This window comes from Mustela nigripes, unplaced genomic scaffold, assembly GCF_022355385.1.
Source record: "Mustela nigripes isolate SB6536 unplaced genomic scaffold, MUSNIG.SB6536 HiC_scaffold_148, whole genome shotgun sequence".
NCBI classification, from domain to species: domain Eukaryota; kingdom Metazoa; phylum Chordata; class Mammalia; order Carnivora; family Mustelidae; genus Mustela; species Mustela nigripes.
Window position 1 is genome coordinate 782586 of NW_026739562.1, and position 21854 is coordinate 804439.

At 40.5% G+C, this 21854-nt stretch overlaps 1 protein-coding gene across 5 annotated transcripts in view; it reads right to left on the reverse strand.

Annotated features, from left to right (window-relative positions):
* Positions 1-21854, reverse strand: part of LOC132008405 (leucine-rich repeat-containing protein 4C) — a 1212627-nt gene that overhangs the window by 149557 nt on the left and 1041216 nt on the right. Inside the window, exon 1 of one of the 5 annotated variants that reach the window (XM_059386949.1) lies at positions 12422-14194. The exons of the other annotated variants lie outside the window; for them this stretch is intronic. The gene's annotated coding sequence lies outside the window, so the exon portion shown is untranslated. Of the gene's footprint in view, positions 1-12421; positions 14195-21854 lie in introns of those variants that run through there. 5 annotated transcript variants of the gene reach the window in all.

A 21854-nucleotide genomic window follows, 5' to 3' on the forward strand; every position in this document is an offset into this window, starting at 1 on the left:
GGTGGAAGCGTTAGGGAATGCAAAACAATAATAGCCCAAGGGTGAAAATGGCCTATGGAAGAAAGCTAAACTATGAGAATTACAGAGACAATAGATCAGGAGTCCCTAAGACATTGTTAGTATCTGAATCAAACCATACCTGAATTTTATGCACTGCAGGACTTGTCAGTTGTTTATGCCAATAAATACTCTTATTTTTGCTTAACATAGCTAGTATTATTTCTTCTTATTTCTAATCTAAGGCATAATTGACACAAAGCCCAAGAGATCAATTCCATAAAAACAAATAAAAATTCCTAATATGGATAGATGAAAATCATCTATCCAGAATGAATGCAACAAAGATTTATTTCAATCATTCTGTCTATTCTGCTTTCCAAACTGAGTCATACCCAAAATATCAGCTACTATACCATTTCGAATTCAGAAACTCATCTTCAAAAACTACTTTTCCTTTCTCCTTAAACAATCTGCCCTTAATTATTTTTTAATATTGTCTGCCTGAGGCATGTGCCTTATGACTATTTCATAATATTGTTATATGAAAATAACTCTCACATTTCACAAATAACAGCTTGAATGTTTTTCATTGCAAACATTCTGCTTCAAGTTCGACATACATTATTTCAAGTATAATTCACAAGTCAGTACTGTATTCATTCCCATGTTGCAGATGAGAAAGCTGAGGTTCAAAAGAGTGAGTAAATTACCAAAAGTCACAGGCCTAAGAAGTGAGAGGGCACAATCTGATTTGGCTTCCACATTTATGCTTCTGTATCAACCACCTTAGAGAGTCATCAGTTGTTCTCGATACGGGATATGCAGAGTGCCTGGCACTTAGCATTCGACATATGGCAGTTCTGAGGGCTACGGATGGGGCTATGGTTTGGGAGATAAAATTTGATTCTAAAATCTCCAGTTGAAAAAAAAAAAAAAAAATCTCCAGTTGGGAAAAGAGAAGCAAAAAGTACCTCTGTATGCAGTAACACAAAGGGCTCCAATAACTTATTTCGCTTTGAACTCCCCATCTCCTGTTTCAGGTGGGTATGGGGGTGTATTTGCAGGAAAGCCTATCCAACAGCTTTCATGTCAGCCCTGGAGAAAAGGGAGGGAACTTCTGGGTGCCGGTCAGCACCGCTGCCTCCAACCCATCCGTGATGCTCAAATCCTTCATATTCCCTCTCTGCAGACACCTAGGGGATGTGTTGCGCCTCGTCCCCGGCCAGACGGAAAGGCCCAGAGGCGACTTACAATGAACAGTAGACAGAGAGGGATGGGACTGGAGCCTTTAATACAGACAGAGCCTCTGTCCCTTCTTGGCTGCAGCAGACACCAGCAGGGATGGACCTGAAGCGATGGCGCTGTGCCGGCAAAGCACTTTGGCACATGCCGGGATATGAAAGGCTCTAATGAGACCCATTTCACAATTCACTGGCCACGTGCATGAAGCAGGCAAGGATTTCTTCCTCCCATCCCTGCAAAAAATCCTATGGCCCAGGTCTGCATGCAACAGGGACCCCCACCCCCCAGGAAACGAGATCTCTCATCTCACCGTTCCCCTGACTTCCCTTTCTTTGGCAGTAAAATAAGCCAAAGGGGAGGCGTTAGCCTGGCTTTAAAGAGACAGGAGGCATTTTCCAACTGCAGATCTCTCCTGGGGTCTACAGGAACCTTCCAGAGACCTGCAATGCATGCTAATCCTTCCACTGGTTAAGAGAGTGGGCTCCTTCATAGTAAAGTCATTGTTCTTTCTAATTGTCAGAGACTGCCGCTCTGCACTTGCCTGGAGCGATCCAATTAACATATCACCACAACACCAACCATTATAATATGTTCTATGTCCTACCAACAGGGAAAGCCCCAACCCTGCTTCCATCCACAGCTTCCATCTAATTAGGTCTTTAATGCGTAAACAGACGGAGGAAAACAGAAACCTGGTTAGAAGGCTGTATGTCTGACTCCCTTTCAGCCCAAAAGCGACCTCGTGGCCTTGGAATATTTTTGCTGTTAATGCAGAACAGTTGAGAAAGTGAGAACAAAAGAAAGGACAGAGGGAGGAGGGAAAGGTGGAGGAGATGAGGACCAAGGATGGAGGAGACAGGGGAGGGAGAAAGGGAGAAGTTCCGAGGAAGAGAGGAAAGCCTGTTTGCTGCTTTGGGGAATTGAAAAACATGTAACTTCTGCTGGAAACTATTGCCATGGCAACGTTCAAACAATACAGAGAAAGCCTTCATAGTTCCATTCTACACCACTGTGTAGATGTTAACTCTTTTAGGGTGGCTTCTGACTTTCTGCCTTTTCAGTAAGAAGAAAGCAGAGTTCCCTGGCTTAGTCCCCATAATGCACTTGAATCCACTCATGCACACCCATGCTCTGGTCCCGGACCGGGTGAGTCTCTCTAGAGATCAGCTAACTAAACTATCAGCATTCCCTCCGCTCAGATCAGAACAGCCAGGTTCAGAGTCATCTCAATCCACGTCTTCATCTCCCTCTCCCTTCCCCGACCTCCCCACCTCCTTCTCACCAGTTGTAGAATCGGTACAATCGGAGATCTGGCTCAGAGGCAGCTGTAAACCATTCCGTTGTAAATCCTTTGATTTCAAACTATTCATGTCTACGTTCTCAAATGCCCGCTCCTTTTTTAACCACCATCTCATACTTAGTTACTGAAGTTCTCACCATCAAGTCATTGGTTCAAGAAAATCTTCTATTGTCCTGAGAATAGTACTACATTTCTTAGATTCAAAAATCAAAAACAAAAACAAAAACAAAAACAAACAAAAAACACAAAAAAAACATATAAAGGGATCAGCTGCATCAACAACAGGGTATATATTAAAACATCACAAATCAATCGACTTGTTCTAAGGCAGGACCACATTACAATAACAGATGATTTTAATAATTAGAGGATAGTATTAGTTATAAGAAAAAGATCTTACTGTTTTTCCACCTGTGAAACCCATCCCCCATCCCAGATAGCCACCTTAGCCACAAATAAGGACATGTAACTGAGTGGCTAAATTCTACCACTTTCCAGACAGTGACTTGGCCAAAATTGATTGGATAAAACAAACAGACCCCTCCAAGAAAAGTATTGTCTCAGCAGTTTATGATTTGGCAAAAACAGAGGCCAAAAGCAGCATTTGCTCCTCTTCAGAAACCTTTCCCTGCAAACCGCCCCATTACCCCCGCCCATCCCGATCACCACATACACCAGAACCTGAAGCTTTATCCCAAAGGGTGTAGTTAATAGAGAATATTGCTTTGGAAATTCTGCAACCAGAATTGAGAGGATTCAAAGCGATAGACAGATTTAAAAAGCCCTGTGAAGCACTATGATTAATGTTGTCTTATTTACTCTTATTAGAGATCAATGATAGAAATCTCTAAATGGGAGGAGGGGGGCATCTAAGACTAGAAGAAAAACTGAAAAAAAAAAAAAAACTTCACAAAAATCAAAAAACAAACAGAAAAGAACAAAGGTACTGGAAATGTTCTAACTGGACATCTTCAAGACATTTATTAATATTCAAAGATTAAAGAATAAGTGTCTTACCATTTAACATTTACCATTAAAAAAAAAAAAATGAATCCAGGGTTTTTGCTGTTTCTTATGAAAGAAAGGAGGCAGTGTCCTTCTAAAGCATGATGCCAGAGCATCTCCTGAGAAGAACCAGGTTCCATAAAATCAGCTGTTCACATGTTGTAAAAAGTGACTATAGATCACCAAAATTTTAAAACCATGAATTTTTACTAACGAGACCATCTTTTTTACTCCTCCACTGCATGAGTCCATATTTGGGCAATATTCAAAATTCGAAAGCATAGTCTCTTTCCAATAGCCATTCATGAGTAAAAAGGCCCACGTCATAGAACTCTGTAGCTTGTGCGGTGTCTGACATCAAGGAGCGCCTTCCTTTTTGTAAATAATACTCTTTGTGAACAACGCCATCCATAAGACTGCATGGCAAAACCTGCAGTGAGCTTACAATTAGATCCTAAAATTCATGCTAAAACATAATTATAGAACTATTTTCAAAACTGGTATCCTCCAAGACAGCTATTACCAATATTTCAAAAAGCTGATTCAAAATCATGCTTGTACTCATATGATTGCGTAGGGTAATTAAAACCCCTTTTCTTTTGGCTCAGTTTATATCAGGTCATGGCAAAAATGTTTATGGGGGTTATTTACAGAGTGGTGACTGGCAAGTAGATGTTTCAATTAGGAAAAATGGAGAAACAAATTGCAATGTATTTCTTCGTCAAAGTAGTTCTGAAACACTGGGTCCCTAAAAATGAAAATAATAATAATGATAAAATAATAAAAATAATAAAATAAAAAACAATAAGTAAACAAATATTTTTCACCATAGCTTAATGGTGGAAATACTGAAAAATAATGGCTTTCCACCATTCACCAAATGAAAGGAAACTTCACTCTAAAGATGTGTTAGATCAGTTTGGCTCTACCAAACTGAGAACTTCTAAGGGATACCTTAGTTAGGTATGGGATATGGGAAGTTAAGTTGAGGTCTACATAAAAAAAAAAAAAAAGTCACCATCTAGCAGGTTTTAGCCAAGTAAATAGTTGTTATAACAGTGATAAAAGCTATTCAGGTGCATGAGCGGATCAGTTGGTTGAGCATCTGCCTTCAGCTCAGGTTGTAATCCTGGAGTCCTTGGATGGGGCCCCACATGGGGCTCCCTGCTCAGTGGGGAATCTGCTTCTCCCTCTGCCCCTCACCCCACTTGTGCTCTCTCTCTCTCTCTCTAATAAATAAATAAATAAAATCTTGAGAAAAATCTGCTATTACAGGTCTATGAACAAAATGCTGATGTAAAGAGGAGAGGGGGGAACTCAGTGGGTCTAGGAAAGCTGGGAAAGATTTTTCCAGAGGAAGTAACTTGCTCTGAGACTTAAAGTATAAGTATATCCTAGAAACATGGATTAGGTCTCACAGAGTTTGAGCCAAAAGTAGCCTAGGGTATCTCCAAAGGAATAACGTATTCAGTGTGGCAGGTGGACAAGAGAGGCATAGATAGGCTGGCCAGACTGTATTATCAGGAGTAGAATTTTTATTTTATTCTATAAATGTATTTATAGACTCTAGAAGGGGATGTTCGACTTTATTTCTTAGGCTAATCCTTTTAAAGAAAGAATGAATAATGGACTACACTGGAGAAAAGTTGGCATCATTGGAAGACATCGAGGAGAGAAACAGTGGAAGCTGGGCTGAGGGACAGAAGAGCTGAGTTTAAGACAGGGTCGATTGATGAATAATTTGGTGAGTCACTGGATATGAGGGAAGTGAAAGAGATATTGATATCATTTGAAACTGAAAATACATAGACTTCTGGAGTCTTACGGTTGGCGTATCAGTTACAGTTGGCGTAGTAAGTTTCTAAGGTCCACAGGAGACCAGATAAGGGAGTAGAAGCTTGCTGACAATGGGGATTCACGAGCCACAAGGTGGTTGAGACCAAGGAGTTCAGTGTCATCTCTCAAAATAAGTCCAGCTGGCATGTCTTAAGAATGCAGAGAGATGGAGAGTAGAATAAATTCAAAGAGGGAAGCCCTCAACATTTAAAGAGACAACAGGAGGACTGAAGAAGAATGAACTGAAATTAATAAAGGAAAGGACAGTGAGCAGCACCTTCATGCTCTGGAAGGGTTTTGGAAAGCCAGAAGTGGTATTGGTATCCAGCGCTGCAGCCAGATTAATCGTGATGAAAACTGAGATCAGGCATTAGGTGCCCACCATTAGGAGTGCCTCTGGTTCGTATGATACTGTAACTAAAGACCAAACACTATTAGCGTTGACCTCATTTCTTATACAAGTTTGAATTTCCAGATGATCTCACAGCATTTTGTAAAGCTTTTCTGCTAGTATGTTGGGTGAATTAGCGCAGTTTCCCCCAAGTGATTCTCAGTTGTCCCTTTCTCACTTAGGGGCACACTTGGATATAACTGAAGATTGAAAAAAGATATGCAATGTCTATGTGACCTAAGGGTAGCCATCGCATTCTCAATTACAATATTCAGACTGAGTATTAGGCTAGATGATGGTGAGCTGGAGAGTTTATTTGTTACCAAGTGAACAAGTTTGAATTTACTGATTCTCATCTCAGGTTCTAAAGTCAGAAGAAATGTATCTTATACTTCCAGCTCCACCTCTTAGTTGCTACATCACCCCGGACCAATTACTTAGGCTCTTTGTGTTTCAGTTCCGTAGGCGAGAATTGAGCAGAAAAATACATAATTCTGACATAGTGTGCGGTGCATATCAAATGCTCAATAAATAAATGATAGTTACTATTGCTATTAGGAAATTATACTCATAACTTCCATTAAGTGTTAAAAGCTTCCATAAGCATAAAAATCTGCCATCAGCTTATGCCAAGGTTGAAATAAGTTAATTAATCTTACACAAGCTTTTCATCATTTTAGTCTTCATTATAAATATGATTGACACTGGAAAACATTATCAAAAATAATACTGCCAACTTTGATAGTAAAGTTGGCAAAAAAAATTCATTTACATATTCAGTATAAATATAAAGCAAAACACTCATAGTGCTTTCAGTTAAATGTTCCCATTTCTGTGAAAAATAACCAAGAATTTTAATGAAAAGAAAGTGAGCTAGCATTTATTGTCACTGATCATGTGCCAAACATGTAAACATCTCAATGCTCCCAAAATAACTGCATAAGAAATTATTTCCATTTTTATAGTCAAGGAAACGAAGACATTGCTACTAAGGATCCACAGCTAATAGGTGTGAAACAAAGTTGGAATGCAATGTTTGTCTATTTCAGATCGCTTTATATTTTCCCTACAAACACTCGATATTTCCTTCCCCTTTTGACCCTGCATATCTGCCACAGTAAGAGTGATTCTGCTTTCTTCCCAAAATACTATACTCCACGTTTTAAAAATTAGTATCCTGAGATCACGGATTAATATTTTCAGTTTCTAGAAATCCTGAAACTCTAGGTAGTCAATTATGATCAGAATCCTAAAATCTTAGCTTGAAGGCATCTTAGTTTTTAACCTTTATTTAGTAGAGGAGAATATGAGAGAGGTAAAATGACTTATACAGATTGTTACAGTGGGTTACTGGTAACATTAAGAGTAGGAAAAATATTTGTATCACTTAACTTTCAGATCTCAGCTTTTGCAACATAAGGAAGCCACTCAGTAGGTGCTTAACACACTTAGTCAGTACAGGCATTGGTATTTTTTATTGACCCTCTACAGATTCCTGAAAGCCACATTTCTTGCACGTATGTGTTCCTGCATGAAGAAACAAATATGCAGATATATGTGCATTTGAGTTTTTTGGAGGGGGTGTCTCAAACTAAATTCAATTAGTCATTCAAAGAGTATTTACTGCATGCACACTACTTGTCAGACACTTTCTGAGATGCTGAGAACATGCCAGAGAACAAATAAAATCCTTGCCATCAGAGAATGTTATAAGCACACTGTCTCATCCACAAGATCTGCCCAACCAAATTTCAACTGTCAAATTCACAGTTCTTCAGAGAAATCATTTTGAAGAAAAGTAAGACGCAAGAGACTCTTGATCCCCTTGGAGAGTCTTCCAAGACACTATTTATATAAATCATTAATTTTTTATATTTGTATTATAAAGTAATCTAAAGAAAGTTTATACGGACACGGGATATTTTCCACAATTCACAAAGCATGTTTCAATATTTCCCGAGGGAATAGCATTCACTAAAGCACATCCAAATATGTTTTAAAAGTGTAGGATCTTACAAAAACATAAATGGGCCAAAAAAGGAGGGAAGGAGAGCAAGAGGGAGAGCAAGAGAGAAACCAAGAAACAGACTCTTAACTATAGAGAACAAATTGATGGTTACCACAGGGGAGTTGGAGTAGGGGGATAGGTGAAATAGGTGATCCAGATTAAGGAGGGCCCTAGTCATCTAGTCATGATGAGCACCTGGTGATTAAAAACTAAAAAAAAAAAAAGGGATAGGATCTTACCAAAAATGATTGTACCTATTTGTGCTACTCAAACCTTATTAATGCATTTCTCCTTTTTCAAATGTATACCAACAATTTAGATAACTGTCTCCTTAAATCAGCTTATTTTTTATTTGCAAATTATGCATTACTTAAACTAAAATCATACATACTCAATTTAAATGTGCATTTATTGAATGCCTACTGTGCATAACATATGCAATCTGATTTCAACCTCAGCTTTATGTGGGTGCTATCACCCCTATTTTACAGATGAGCAAACACACTCAGAGAGGTTAAATGGTGCATGTAACACACGTGACCCACTGGAAAGCTGAATATTCATATTCACTTATGATGCCAGAGTCCAAGTTTACCAAATTTCTTAGTCACCTTTAAGGAGCACACAAAAAAGTAAAATTTATGAAATGGCAAGAACTTCCATAGATAATTTCCATCTCTTCTTAAGATCAGTGAAAATGATTAGCTTTAGGATGCGTTTCCAGAATATGAACACAGATTTCAAATTGTTTCCCTTATTGAAAAGCCACAGTATAAAATTCCAAAGGGCAATTCCTCAGTCTGACTGTCTTGTTATCATCCACCGATATGATATCAAGAATAACAATAATTAAAACAGTAGGGCTCTTTTTCCCTCCAAGGGAGAATAGGTCTCCGGAAACATCCTGAGGAAACGGACAGAACACAGGGCTGCTGTTGTAGACAATGAAATTACGAGCAATGACCATGACTGGCTGCCTCAGAAAATGACTGCAAGTTGGTGTTGGAAGATGAGCACACGCAAACTATAAGACAAGTAGGTCTACATGAAATCTTGATTTCATACATTCTATCGGGCCTTTATCTTATCACAAAAGAGGTTTAACAAACATAGGATTCCTTATATCCGGAAAGTCTCTGCACCCAAATTGTGGACTTGGGGGCCTTAATATTTGTAACAGAACTTCACACTATCAAAATTATATAATTGCCTAGAAATCTGTCTCTATTTTGAGCAAGACACTGTAAAATACAGCTAAAATTATACATTTAATATATAAGAGCTATCATATGCAACTTTTCGACCAAAAGTACACACAACAGCATTATTTTTCCCTAAAATCTCTCTCAAGTGTTATTTTTGCTGAAATTTATGTTTCTATGCTTTAAGGAGAAATTCTTGATTTTTCAGCTTCTGTCTGGAAGCAGTATTTCATATCTAAAATGATATGTTGCAGCCCATGTGTCCTGATAAGACATCAAAAGAAGAAAGTGGTGATTCCTGTGAGGTCAGATGCACATTTCCTGGTTCTCCAGTGTAGCCACTGGAATTGGTAAAGTGGCTCAGCCAGCCAGTATTAATTCCCAGGAAGTTAATCCAAATTAATCCAAGAACAACCATAACAAACAGCCCTCATTAGAGAGCCTATTATACCTAGGGCTTTGCATAACATTACTTTTTAATTCACAAAACCATTCAAATTTGTTGATATTATCATTCCCATTATACAGATGATAAGATTGAGGGTTAGAGAAATTAAAGTTATTGCCCAAAGGGCACAGCGATTACATCAGAGTGGGAAGGTAGTTGAAAAGGTAACTTCAAAATTTGGAAAACTCACCAGGTTTCTAGGCCTAAGGCCCTCTGCAGAATCCCAGTCTATAACTACCTACTCACAAATGTCACTCAATAAGCACCAACCTTGGCCCTGAAATAAGCTGCAATGAGGTAACTTTCTAGGTCTTGCATGGTCAAAATATGTTCATCAGTCCATGAGCAAGTTGCTTGACATACCAGGCCAACCCCAAATGCCAAACAAAAGGAGATAAACCCCGAGCTGGGCAATGCGTCTCTAACTGTAGTGCTGGGGAAGTGATTCACCAGCATGAAAAATGATGCCATCCTTAGAAGCTCCATCATCTCTAGATCTGAAGAACATGCTTAAGTGGAGGTGAGTGGGAGGACACACTTCAGCCCACAACTTGAAACATATCTCTACCCTCTTGCTCTCTTTCCTTCTCTCTCCATCCCCCACTCCCTCCCCTTCTTCCCTCTCTTTCTCTGAAAAGTTTGCATGTGTGTGCAAGTGTGGAGGGTGCCCTGAACCCAGAAGAGCTGACCATGTTTAGAAGAGCAATGAACTTGGAGGTCTAACTGGAGTAGCAATGAAGACATTTTCCGTTCAAAAAGAACCAAAAAAAAAAAAAAAAGAGAGAGAGAGAAAGAAAGAAAAGAAAAGGAAGAGCAAGGGATCTGCATGGATTAACAGAAGCCAAGCTGACAGCAAGGCTGGGGGAGTTTCCCATGTGATGTCCAGAGCTGAGCAGCAAAAACGAAGTACTTTTTTCCTTTTTTGTCACTGTGCTAAGTTGCAACATAACAGGAACTTGAGATAACTTGAGTGAATCTATGAACGCCAAGCTGTGACTTAACTGTGGTCATTTAAAGCCAAAATAAAAAAAGCAAACAAACTAACAACCTGCCAGGAATTCTAAGATATGCAGAAGCCTACAAGGAGCTCAGGGGAGGGAAAAAAAAAAAAAAATTCCTGCACGATTGTTTTCATAGGTTGATAAATGTATTGTCTGATCTGTGTCCCAACAGGAAACATGTGCCCAGAAAAATAAATTAAAGAAGTGCTCAGCTGTAGGCTAGTTTAGTTAAGGAGTAATGAAAAGGATAAGAATAGATGATGCGAGCATAAGAACAGACTCAGAGGCTTTTAGCAAGGGTGTTTCTGGTTTCTATTATCACCTCTCTAATATAAATCTAACTCCATGGTTCTTAATGACTCTCCAGGGACCACCGCTCACCAGATTAAATGTGCCCAACACCAAGGAGGAACCCAGGAGATTTCGGCCTCTTATCTCCTTTGAGATATACCAGACTTGGGGATTTAAAAAAAAAAAAAATTAGTAGTATTAAAACTAGGGTTATCTGAGCTCTGCTATTAAAAAAAAAAAAAAAATTCTAAGGATATGAATATTGGAGAATGGCTACTCTTGAGGTCCAGAGTGGTGGGAGTTTATTTCAAGCTCTCAGGACAGTTTCCTTCCTCGAGCCTTCTAGATAAAAATGGCATATGTGGGGACAGAAGTAGTCACACTATGTAGTGTTGATTCTTGTCCAGCTTGGATCCCAAACTGACTTTTGTCTGCTGTTTAAAGGCTTGTGGGAGTTACTGTCTCCTAAGTTTTGGCCATTAACCAGAGTTATAGCTTCTCTAGGCCTCAGTTTCCTTTTTTTTTTTTTTTTTTTTATTGGCATGAGATCTCTGAGGAGTCTTCTGGCTCTAAAGTTATATGGGTCTATGATTCTGATAAAAGGCCCCAGAGAAGAATGGAGAAGGATGAGGAGGAAGAGTTTTGCTAAAAGAAAAAAAAAAAAAAAAAGAGAGAGAGAGAGAAAATAAAAGAGAAAAAAAGCCAGCTCCATGACCCTGGAAGCTATAGGGGAGGAAGGAGATGGAAAGAGAAGCTACAGACCCCCAGGCTTTCTAAGCATTTTCAATCCTCTCTTATTTTTCTTTATTGGCTTCTGTCTCCCAAGACAAAGCTGTCACATGAGAAGCACTGGAGCTCAACACATAGACCTTTTCTAAGTTACAACAAGACACTCGATTTCTGCTTTTTTTCTCAATAGCCCTGTCTTGGGGATGTTGGGAAGATTTCTGGCAAAACCCAAGTCAACTGCCCAAGCTGCCTTCTATCTCTGGGCAGCCTTTCTGTTATCCAAAGAAGTGGTTAGTTTGAAAGGGGTGGGGTTAAAAAGAGGTGGGTCCTCCTTTCCATTCTTAGCACTGGGGAGAACTAGGTAATCTGAAGACCACATTTGAGCAAGTGTATGCAAGAGAGATGGGGACAAGTGCAGTCACCTCTCTCCACCACTTCCTCCCCCATGCCCACTCTCCCTCCCTCCCCCCCACCCCCCCATGGCCATCCTTCATCTGCTTGGTTTATTGTCATATTTTTGTGTTAATACATTATGTTGATCTGTAATGTCAGGTTGGATAATGAAATTTAAATTGGGTCCCTTCGATTTCCAATGGCTAAACATTTGTGCCTCTTAACTCCAAGGCTGCCATGCAACTTAAATGCATTCCAGAGTGTCAGTCACACAGCTCAGGCACCCCACACTGCAGTGGCTTTCTTGGGGAGATTTTTTTTTTTTTTTCCTGGTGAACATTTGCAAAGGCATTTGCCCAGGATGCAGACAACTTGCATCATTATAGCAAACCGGCTTATTGGTGGGCACAACCTGATGGAACAGATGCCTGGGCCACCCTCTCCCTATTTTCTGGCCCCCAATAGCCAGGCTTTTAAGAATCCCACTAAAGGGGGTGAAGGGATCAAGGAACCAGGAATGATAAATAAACGGGCATTTTCTTCATCAATAAAGTAAGAAAATAAGGATCACTCACTGTATTTCAGACAGATCACAGCAACATCCAGATGGAAATCCAGGTGGTTAAGAACAAGAGAAAACGCGTGATCTTGACACCATAAAGAAAAAAAAGGGGGGTAGGGGGGAGGTTGATGAAGAAAAATCCAACTGCAATTATCCATCAATTTTAGTCAACATAGGCACAAATCCAACTGTGCTCTCTGCTGGTTTCTCTCCCCCAATCAATGCCTCATTCTGCCGCGGTCAACTTTTCTTCTCCGAAATTTCTTTGCAGATGTATTATTAATTCCCTCTCCTCTTGTGGGAAATTCAAAAAGAAAAGAAAACACCACCATAGCAGGTCTTTACTTTCCTAAAAAAAAAAAAAAAAAAGAAAAGAAAAGAAAAAAAAATGCCCCAAACTTTCAATTCCAAAAATATCTCCTTGGCTTACTTTCTCCTTTATAGAGAAAAACGAAAATACTTTTTCTTTGTGGATCCTCCGTTCTCCATTTCCAATCATCCTTTGGGGGGGGGGAGCTGTTTTATTATTATTTATTTATGTCAGAACACACCAAGCCCCGTGGGTCTGACACTGGTTTATTTCATTTTTCAAGGCTCCCTGTGTGCACACATACACATTTGTGTTAAGATCCAGGTCTCCCAAGAAAAAGCTTCCTTCTTCCTTTCCTCTTGCACAATCAGTTTATCCACTGCGTTCGGTTCCAAGAGAGAGCTGCGTCCCGCATCCTTCATTTTTGCAAGGCACCCAACCGCCACCGCCACCGCCACCGCCACCAAAAAAGTCTCCGTTTACATCGTTGGTCCCTCACCCCCCAGCACCCCTTCGAAGAATTTGGGGATCAACTCCCCCCACTCGCCAGCCTTCCGGCCGGCCCCTTCTCCAAAGATCTGATTAGATTTCTCATCACAACCCAGTGCGCAATTGGATTTTTGATTTCAGCCACCCGGCCAGCCACCTTCCCTTCTCCCTCCAAACTCCCTGTTATATCCTGTCTCCTTCCCTCCACCGCCTCTGCAATTTCATAATCTCACGTTAAATGGAGTGCGGGGGGCGGGGGCGGAGGTAGTGGAGGAAAATTTCAAGGCTCCGTCAGCTGTCAAGAAGAAACCCATTCCTCCCACCGCCCCCCCTCTACTTTTTTTTTTCTTCTTCTTTTTTTTAAGGCTCGGGGTGGCTTTCGTTTCCTCTGTCCCCGCCCCCACCCCCGGCGCCCGGTCCAGATCCTCCAGGTGTTGCAGAACTCCGCGAGCAGGGCCGGGATCACGGGGGAGACGCGTGACGCGGTCCCTCGCCGGTGGCCCCTGCCAGCCCCGGGGTCCCCTTCTCCTCCATCAGCGGGCAGCGCATCCGGAGGGGGGTGGGGGGCGCCGCGGCGAAAGAAGTTCAAACTAGGCTTTTTATTTCAAAGGAGGAAGGCGAAGTGAGGGGACCTACGGGGTGTGAGGCAAATTTAAAAATAAGAAGAAGAAAAGAAAAACGGAAAACAGAAAATGGAACGAAGGAGGTTAAAAATTAAAAAAAAAAAAAAAATCCCTAATCGCTGGCTCCTCTCCTCCTGCTCGAATGAAACTGCAGCTTTGATCTCATTTCCAGCTGCGTCGGGAGCCACAAGTTGGTCTCTCTTCGCGCAGACCTTCTCGACGCCGGCGGGTCCTCCGCGAGGAGACGCGTTCTCGGGAGCGCAGCGGCTTCGCGCCGGCCTTAGCGCCATCGCCCTGGCTCGCGGCTCCCTGCGCGGCAGAAACCCCGGTCCCCGTCCATCCACTTCGGCTCGAACTCTCTTCCTCTCCCGCCCCCCCCCCACCCCGCCCGCTCTCCCCCGATAAATAAATGCGCTCCTTGTGCCCGCGGCACCTCCTGCGGCTCTAGGCTTTCTCTCAGCCAATGCCACGTCCTGACGTCTTGGGTCCGAGCTCCCCAAATCTCCTCTCGGACTGCAGTCCCCTTCCCTCCTCTGCCCCTTTTTCTTTCCCCCTTTCCTTTCCCTTTCTCTGCTTGTGATCAGTAAAATACAATTACCCAATTACCTCCCATCATCTTAGCACTGATTGGTCAATTGCATTAACACTTGAAGTCGGGGACGAGGGGATTGGAGCCTCTGCGGTGTGGCACCGCTGCCACCTGGAGGGCAGAGCCAGAACAGCTGCGTTTCAAAGCAACCCCCAAGGCTCGGAGGTTAGTAATAGGCAAAGAAACTCAGGGGTTGTGGGTGAGAAGTTACCCTGTTTTGTTTTTCTAAAAGCCTGCCTGTTTCCATCCTGAAAGCCAGGCGTTGGAGCTACAAAGAGGAAGACATTGAAATCAAATCTCCAGTAAGATTCAGAAATATCACCAAACACAGAGAGCTGTTGCTTTCAGATTGCTGGGTAAGAGACTCCTCTCCTAGCCAGGCAGGCTGGTCACAAGGTAAGGATTAACATGGTAGCATCACCCAGCATAGGCTGATCAGAAAGCATCTAGGAGTAACTGAAAAGCTGCTGGGAAGGAAGACTGGTCCAGGAGGATAATCTCAACATGAGAAAGCACTGTAAAGGCGAGATAGGAGCCTTCAGCCTATGCAGTGTTGCAGTAAATTGGCCTGTTCAGTTTGTACAAGACATCCAGGACAGCTTGACAACTCAATTCCAACATTCTTCCTCCTGGTTGTGGGCTTTTCCATCATTGCCTGTTAAGGGGTCCGGGGAGGGGTGGGGGTGGCAGGCGCTGAGCAGGTGGCACATTTCAACTTCACAGAGTGTTCTTAGAAAGACGGAGGGGCCCAAGAAACATTAATATTACATTCATGTTGGTTTCTTTCTCTACTACATTCTGTTAATAAAGAAGTATAGATGTTGGAGATGAGCAAGTATGTATCTGCTTCAGGCTCCTTAATTAATGATCTTTGTGCTCACTTTCTTTATATTTGAGAGCTCAGAATATGTACTTGGCTTAAAAACAGTTTTAAACAAAGTGAGTTAATCATAATGAGAAATGTCATTAGACAAAAAGGAGATTTTTTTTTTTTACTAAGGGAACATCAGAGGCATATCCAAGTTCACACCAAATGTTCTTTTTTTTCTTTCCTGTTCCCTTTATAGAACACGGATATTTTCTCACTTAGCATTAGAAAATTTAAAAAAGAATTACATCTATACATTTATTTGGGTACTAAGCACATGCCCTCATATGTATCTTAAATGTCAGCATCTGCAGGGGGATGGGCCTTTACACGCGGATTGTGATTTATTAGAATTTCCCCATCTTTTTGGAGAGCTTTGATGTAGTTATGAATTGCATCAACATGCTTCTATTTTTAAATAAATGCTGCACTGATGGACTTAAAACATTAGTGGGCAGTTGACTGTAACTTTGTCTTTTGAAGCTCTTGCCCCTTTATGCCAATTACAGTTTATCAACTAATAAGCCATTAAAAAGTACACTTACTAGTTGCTCTAGATAGCTTCAAAGAAGTCTACCCTCTGGTTCTGAAGTAAACTAGAAGCCATTTGAAATGCAAATTTTCTTTTTAGCGACTTTGACAGCAAGGGAAAGGCCAATGATTTGTTTTTCAAAGCTGATTATTAGCTACCTACCAGACATCTTTAAAGCCTTTCGGAATGAATTAATCTATCAAACAAAGCAGCAGGGAAGGATCAGTGCTATTTAGCCAAAAGGAAAAGGGAAAGCGTTCCCATTTCTGCTTGGTTTCTCATTCGGCCAGCAGCTACCATTTTTTTTTTTTTCCACGTCAGCTACCCATTCACACTCTATAACCTTGCATTAGTCACTTGGTTTTCATTTTTTGATCAGACCCGAACGAGTGATTATTGGGCATCCATAAGACATGGCCTTTTGCTGACTTCTTGTATACATCACTTTATTTAAAACTCAAAACAACCTGTTGGGAGATTTTAAAGGCGGAGAAAGTGATGCCAAAGCCACATGCTTGGTAAATGACACAGACGAGTTTTGAACCCAGATTGACTCAATACCAATGCTCCATTTTTGCGACTACTTCTAGATAGTCTGGGGGAATACATCTAAGATGTTCAGAGGCATGCAGGCTGCGGTTGTCAGCTCTGAATCCCAGGAGGTGAATATCTCACCCTGTGGGGAAATGGATTTGCCACACTTGTCACTGAATGATCTTTCTTGAAGAGAACTGAAATAATTAGTAAGCAAGCTAACTGTCATACAAACTCACATGCAGACTAAATTGTTATTTAACAGTGATATAAATGTAGATATGCATTCAGTAGAAGTTGCAAGTACTGTCAACAATGACAGGGTATATGTTCAAGGAAATTTCTTGATAAAAGCTCTTTTAGAGGAAAAAATTACCCAATGAGCAGAGGGATCGGTCACTTTGTCACAGTTCCAGGTAGCCCATCTGAGTGACCAAAAGCTTGGACAGGACAAATGCCATCAAAATGAGATGTCCCAGGAGAAGAGGAACATGGTGTTAACAAGGCAGGTTTGTCTAAGGACATACAGAATTCTGTGTTTGTTCTCCATTCCTGATTTGTAGGCATTTAGTTGGTGAAACAAAACTATCATGTTATTTCGCTGTGTGCTGGTGACTTTACCTGGTGTAATCTTCAGCAAACAGCAGAGGACAGCATCTTGTAACCAGAAATACAAAAAAAAGCAAATAGAAGGAATTCAGTAACTTTGCTTAAACACTGAGAAAATATGGATATGTCTATTGTGTTTATTAATTTGACTTAACAGGCTTTAAGCTGCTCTATTCAAGCATAATACATACTTATGATTTGGGTCTTTATGCTACAAATTCTGGGAATAGATAGTCCCTTTTCACTTCCAGTTCTACTAAACAGGACCAGAATATCCCGTGATAATCTTAGGAAGCTTGCCTCTATCGTCACACATAATGACATGTGAATTAACATCTTTAGACCAACTTCTTTTGAAAACCACTTTATTGATAAAAGGCCATATTTAGTGGGAACTTACTACAAGTGTTATGCTAGACAAAATGTGACGCTAGATAAGAATGTTGTATTTCAACTATAAGGTAGCCTAATAGTCATTTAGTCTTCTTCCTTGAAATACAGATGAAGATACTCAAGTCCAGGTAGATTTGCAGGTTTCTGTTTCTACAATGACTACCCGCCAACCAGTTCCCACCCCATATAGTCTTGTTTTTCAATGTCTTCATACTTAATTTTTTTTAAGCAATAACTGGCGTGTAATGATAAGTTTATGAGTGTCAAGATCAAAGTGTGTTCTAAGTATGTTACAGATATCAACTCACGCAGTTCTCTCAACAATTTTATGAAGTAGGTATAATTCATTCCCATTCTATCTTATAGATAATGAAAGTAGAGGTGAGGTTAAATAAGGGAACCCAGCTAGGAAGTGATGGAGGCAATGTTTTTAACTCAGGTCATTTCGCTTCAGAGATCATGGTTATAACAGATACTTCCTATTATTACTTATGGCACTGGACAGAAATGATTGGCTCATGTCTGTACTCTCCCCCCGAAGCAAGATTGATTTAATGAGAGCAATTTTTTTTTGTATTTCTAATATTATCCACATAGTTGAATGAATAAATGTCTAAGTCTATGACATATGGAAGCATATATGTCTTTTGGCTCTTACCGGATATTCTTTTCACTATGGTATACAAAATGTTAGAACTTACTGCAATTACTAAACAGAAAAACTAATAAAATAATTTCATTGGAGAATTCTAACTTGTATCAGCAAGCTGATGCTGTGTAATTAACCATCCTCAGACCTGGTAGCTAAAGTCAGAAATCATTTATTATTTCTCATGAGTCTGTAGGCCAGTCAGAGATTGGTTAAATTGTTCTGATCTTGGCTGGGTTCACTGTTAGCTGATCTAAAATAAACTCAGCGAGGGTCACTGGGGCAACTCCACTCCACTCCATATATCTCTCTCCCTTCATCAGCTTGGCCTAAGCAAATTTCTTGGCAATAGTAGAAGTCCAAGAGAGGAAGCATAAAGGCATGAGTACATTTTCATGTTACTGTATGAATCAAATTTGCTGACTTCTCTTGGCTAAAGCAAATCACTTGGTTGAGCCTATTGTCAAGGAATTGGGATAGGTTATCCTACCTTTCATGGGAGGCCACTTTAAAGTTACATGACAAAAGAGAGTGAAGAATCAGGGTGATCACCGCAATGAACCTGAACTTCTATCTCTTACAAATAACGAATTTCCTTAACAATTACAGGGACTTGGAGGAAAGAAGAATTCTCATTCAATGGGTCACTTGTTTATTTAAACAGATAAGTGTTAACCTCCTATTATGTGTCATGCATTATGAAAATTATCGCTAACTCTTCTGTTACCCCCATTGCCCTAACCACATCTGTTGATGCTAATTCAAAAATGGCTCAACATCTGATCGATTCTCTTCACTGTATTACTTTAGGAGACCACTCTCAGTTTCCTCTGTGGACCCTTTGGCACTGCCTTTTCTTCTTACCCATGCCACCCCATCTCTAGTGCCAGCTAGCTTCTGAAAAAGAAATGCTAATGAGAAAGTTAAATGGAAGAAATAATTAAGGGAAAATATGTTCCATATGTACAACAAGAAGCCACAACAATGGGGGAACTCTCTGCAATGCATAGGACAAACGAATCCTATTTTAAATATGTAACTCTTCCTTAGAAATAACTACTAGAAATAAGTAGGAAAAATTAAAAAAAAAAAAAAAAAAAACAACCTTACAGATGAGTGGGAAAAATACATTACTAGTTGATCTGCTGAAGACCTGGTTATTTTAACATTTATTGGTACCCATGTTATTTCGCACCATGCCTGGCCTTTTGGCCTCTTACTACCTCTTGATTGTGAATGAATGAACTATCTTCTGTGGGGAGGAAAGTGGGTAGATAGTAGGCATGCCAATTACAAGCAATGATGATACAACAAGGGCAGAATTTTACCAGCTGTAAGTATAAAGAGCTGGGTGAATAGAGGAGGTAGTTGTTACCTCTCTGTGGGGGCAATCCCAGAGGACTTCCCAGCAGGAAATCTAAGTGTGTGAAGAGCTTATGAATGTTAGCATAGAGTTGATGGAGGCAGGATTGCCATTTTGCAGAATGTGCATTCTAAGAAAAAAACAAAACAATTTGTGGTCCCAAGATTAGCAGGGCTGAGATGAGCTAAATTAGGTATTCAGCCATGGGAAAGGTGATCACACTATCCGATGCCAAGTAGAGATCAAAAGAGTTCAGATTCTGGAAGTAATCTTAAAATTTTCCTTCTAGGAGGATATCCGTTGCAAATGAGCTCTGGGAAGGAAGGGAACATCTGTGGAATGGAACCTCTGTGGTAGAAGGGAGCATCTTAAGAGAGAATCCTCCAGTTCTCAGGTCCACTAGGCAACATGACAAATTCTAGGCATGACTTAAAGTAATAAGAAGAAAGCTGATGGAGACAATTGTATGACAATTTGGCAACCAATCCTAATTCAATTTAGACCCGATTACGTTACTTTTTAAATGGTGACCCAAGCCCTTGTAGAACGCAGTCTCTTTTATCAAATATTTCTAAGGGAGATGGTATTTGTGCATAGAAACTACATGGTGGTATTTTTGTACTGTCTAAATTAGGATGCTTTGCACGGAGAAGAAAATTGGCCATAAAGGTATCTTTAAAACTCCACCAGGAATTAGTAGATGGTGTGAATCCAGTTGTGTAGTTTGAGAAGACAGCTGCATTTTATCTAGCGAAATCAGCACTTGATACTAAACAACTCCTAAAGAATGTCACTTTACTTTAGCATTTGCCGTGCAGTGCGGATTCAAGATATGATAGCCTTGTTTTCCCTGCCATATTACTATTGTGTCTTCAGGAAATGAAGTGCATAGATTTCAAAATTCAGTTCTCTTCACATTGAAGATGCATTAGCACATCTGTGATGCCAGGCCTCCAGCTCCTTCAGAGGCACGAGATGAAAATAACGTTAAACAATCTGCATTTGTTTTTTAAATGTTCAGGTTTCTCCCATAGATAGCATTTTTGAGGAAAGCAAATGACTGGGAGACGCTTCAGATTTGAAAAATAATAATAATAGCCTATTGTATTTACATGGAAAATGGAAATACCTTTATCATTTGAGTGAACTCATCCCCTGAACACCAAAAATAAGCACTTCTAAAGAAATAGCACTCAGACTCAACTTTCACAGTGGGAGGGGGTTGGCAATCCTTGGATTCACTACACAGATTTTTTTTTCTGAAGTCAGCAACAACTATATGAGTTTTAGAGGGGAAATTCGATGTAAAATAAGTACCCTCTGTGACAGGTGACTACTGTAAGATGCATTGTGGAGTGTGGTCTTACTGAATATATTGCTTGAACACTGGGTAACTGGTAACTGATTGAACTTTTGACATCTTGCTACAACTTTCAGTTGGCAATCTTCCTGAAAAGGATTTTGGTAAAAGTTCAAAAAATCTTGTGGAAGTTCACGTTTTCCCTAAGATAACAGTTATGCCACATTGCAGAGGACCTAAATAGATGCTTTTCCAAAGAAGACATAAAATTGCCAACAGGTACATGAAAAGATGCTTAATATCACTAGTCATCAGGGAAATGTGAAGTAAAACCACAATCAGATACCATCTCACACCTGTTAGACTGGGTATTCTCAAAAAGACAGGAGGAAGGGACACCTGGGTGGCTCAGTCCGTTAAGCATCTGACTTTTTTTTTTATAAAGATTTTATTAATTTATTTGACAGACAGAGATCACAAGTAGACCGAGAGGCAGGCAGAGAGAGAGGGAAGCAGGCTCCCTGCTGAGCAGAGAGCCTGAGGCGGGGCTTGATCCTGGGACCCTGGGATCGTGACCTGAGCCAAAGGCAGAGACTTTAACCCACTGAGCCGCCCAGGCGCCCCACGTTTGGGATTTTCAAAATACCTCACAAGGGGCAGTATGCACATGAATTGGAGAACAACTGGACCTAGGAGAACAATTTGGAAACCATGGGAGGTTATGGGGATTCAAACAAAGGCAACAGCTTTGGGATTAGAGAGGGGGAGAGTAATTTAAGAAATGCCAAGGTTTAGAGTTTACAAAATTTTATTAATGTGCAAACTTGTTGTTTACTATTTGTGCATGTGTATGTGTGACATCCTAAAAAGAGACTACCCACAACTTCCATGCAATATAATGAAACACTTGCTAAAAATAAAGCTCTCCAAGCAGAGAATGAACTACCAGTTAAAACTGTCACTGGAGTGGCTCAGAACGCAGGCTGTGGTGGTGGGTGGGTCTATAATGCAGGCTTCAACTGGATAAGCAATTCCACACATTATCTTTGATTAGACTTCCACTGGGCCACGATCGCAAAATGGGACACGTAAGGGCAACACAGTGGGTCTGTCTTATTGATATTTTGAATTGAAAGCAAACACCTTCCATTTGTGATTATTTCTGTCCCATTTTACAACTATAATTT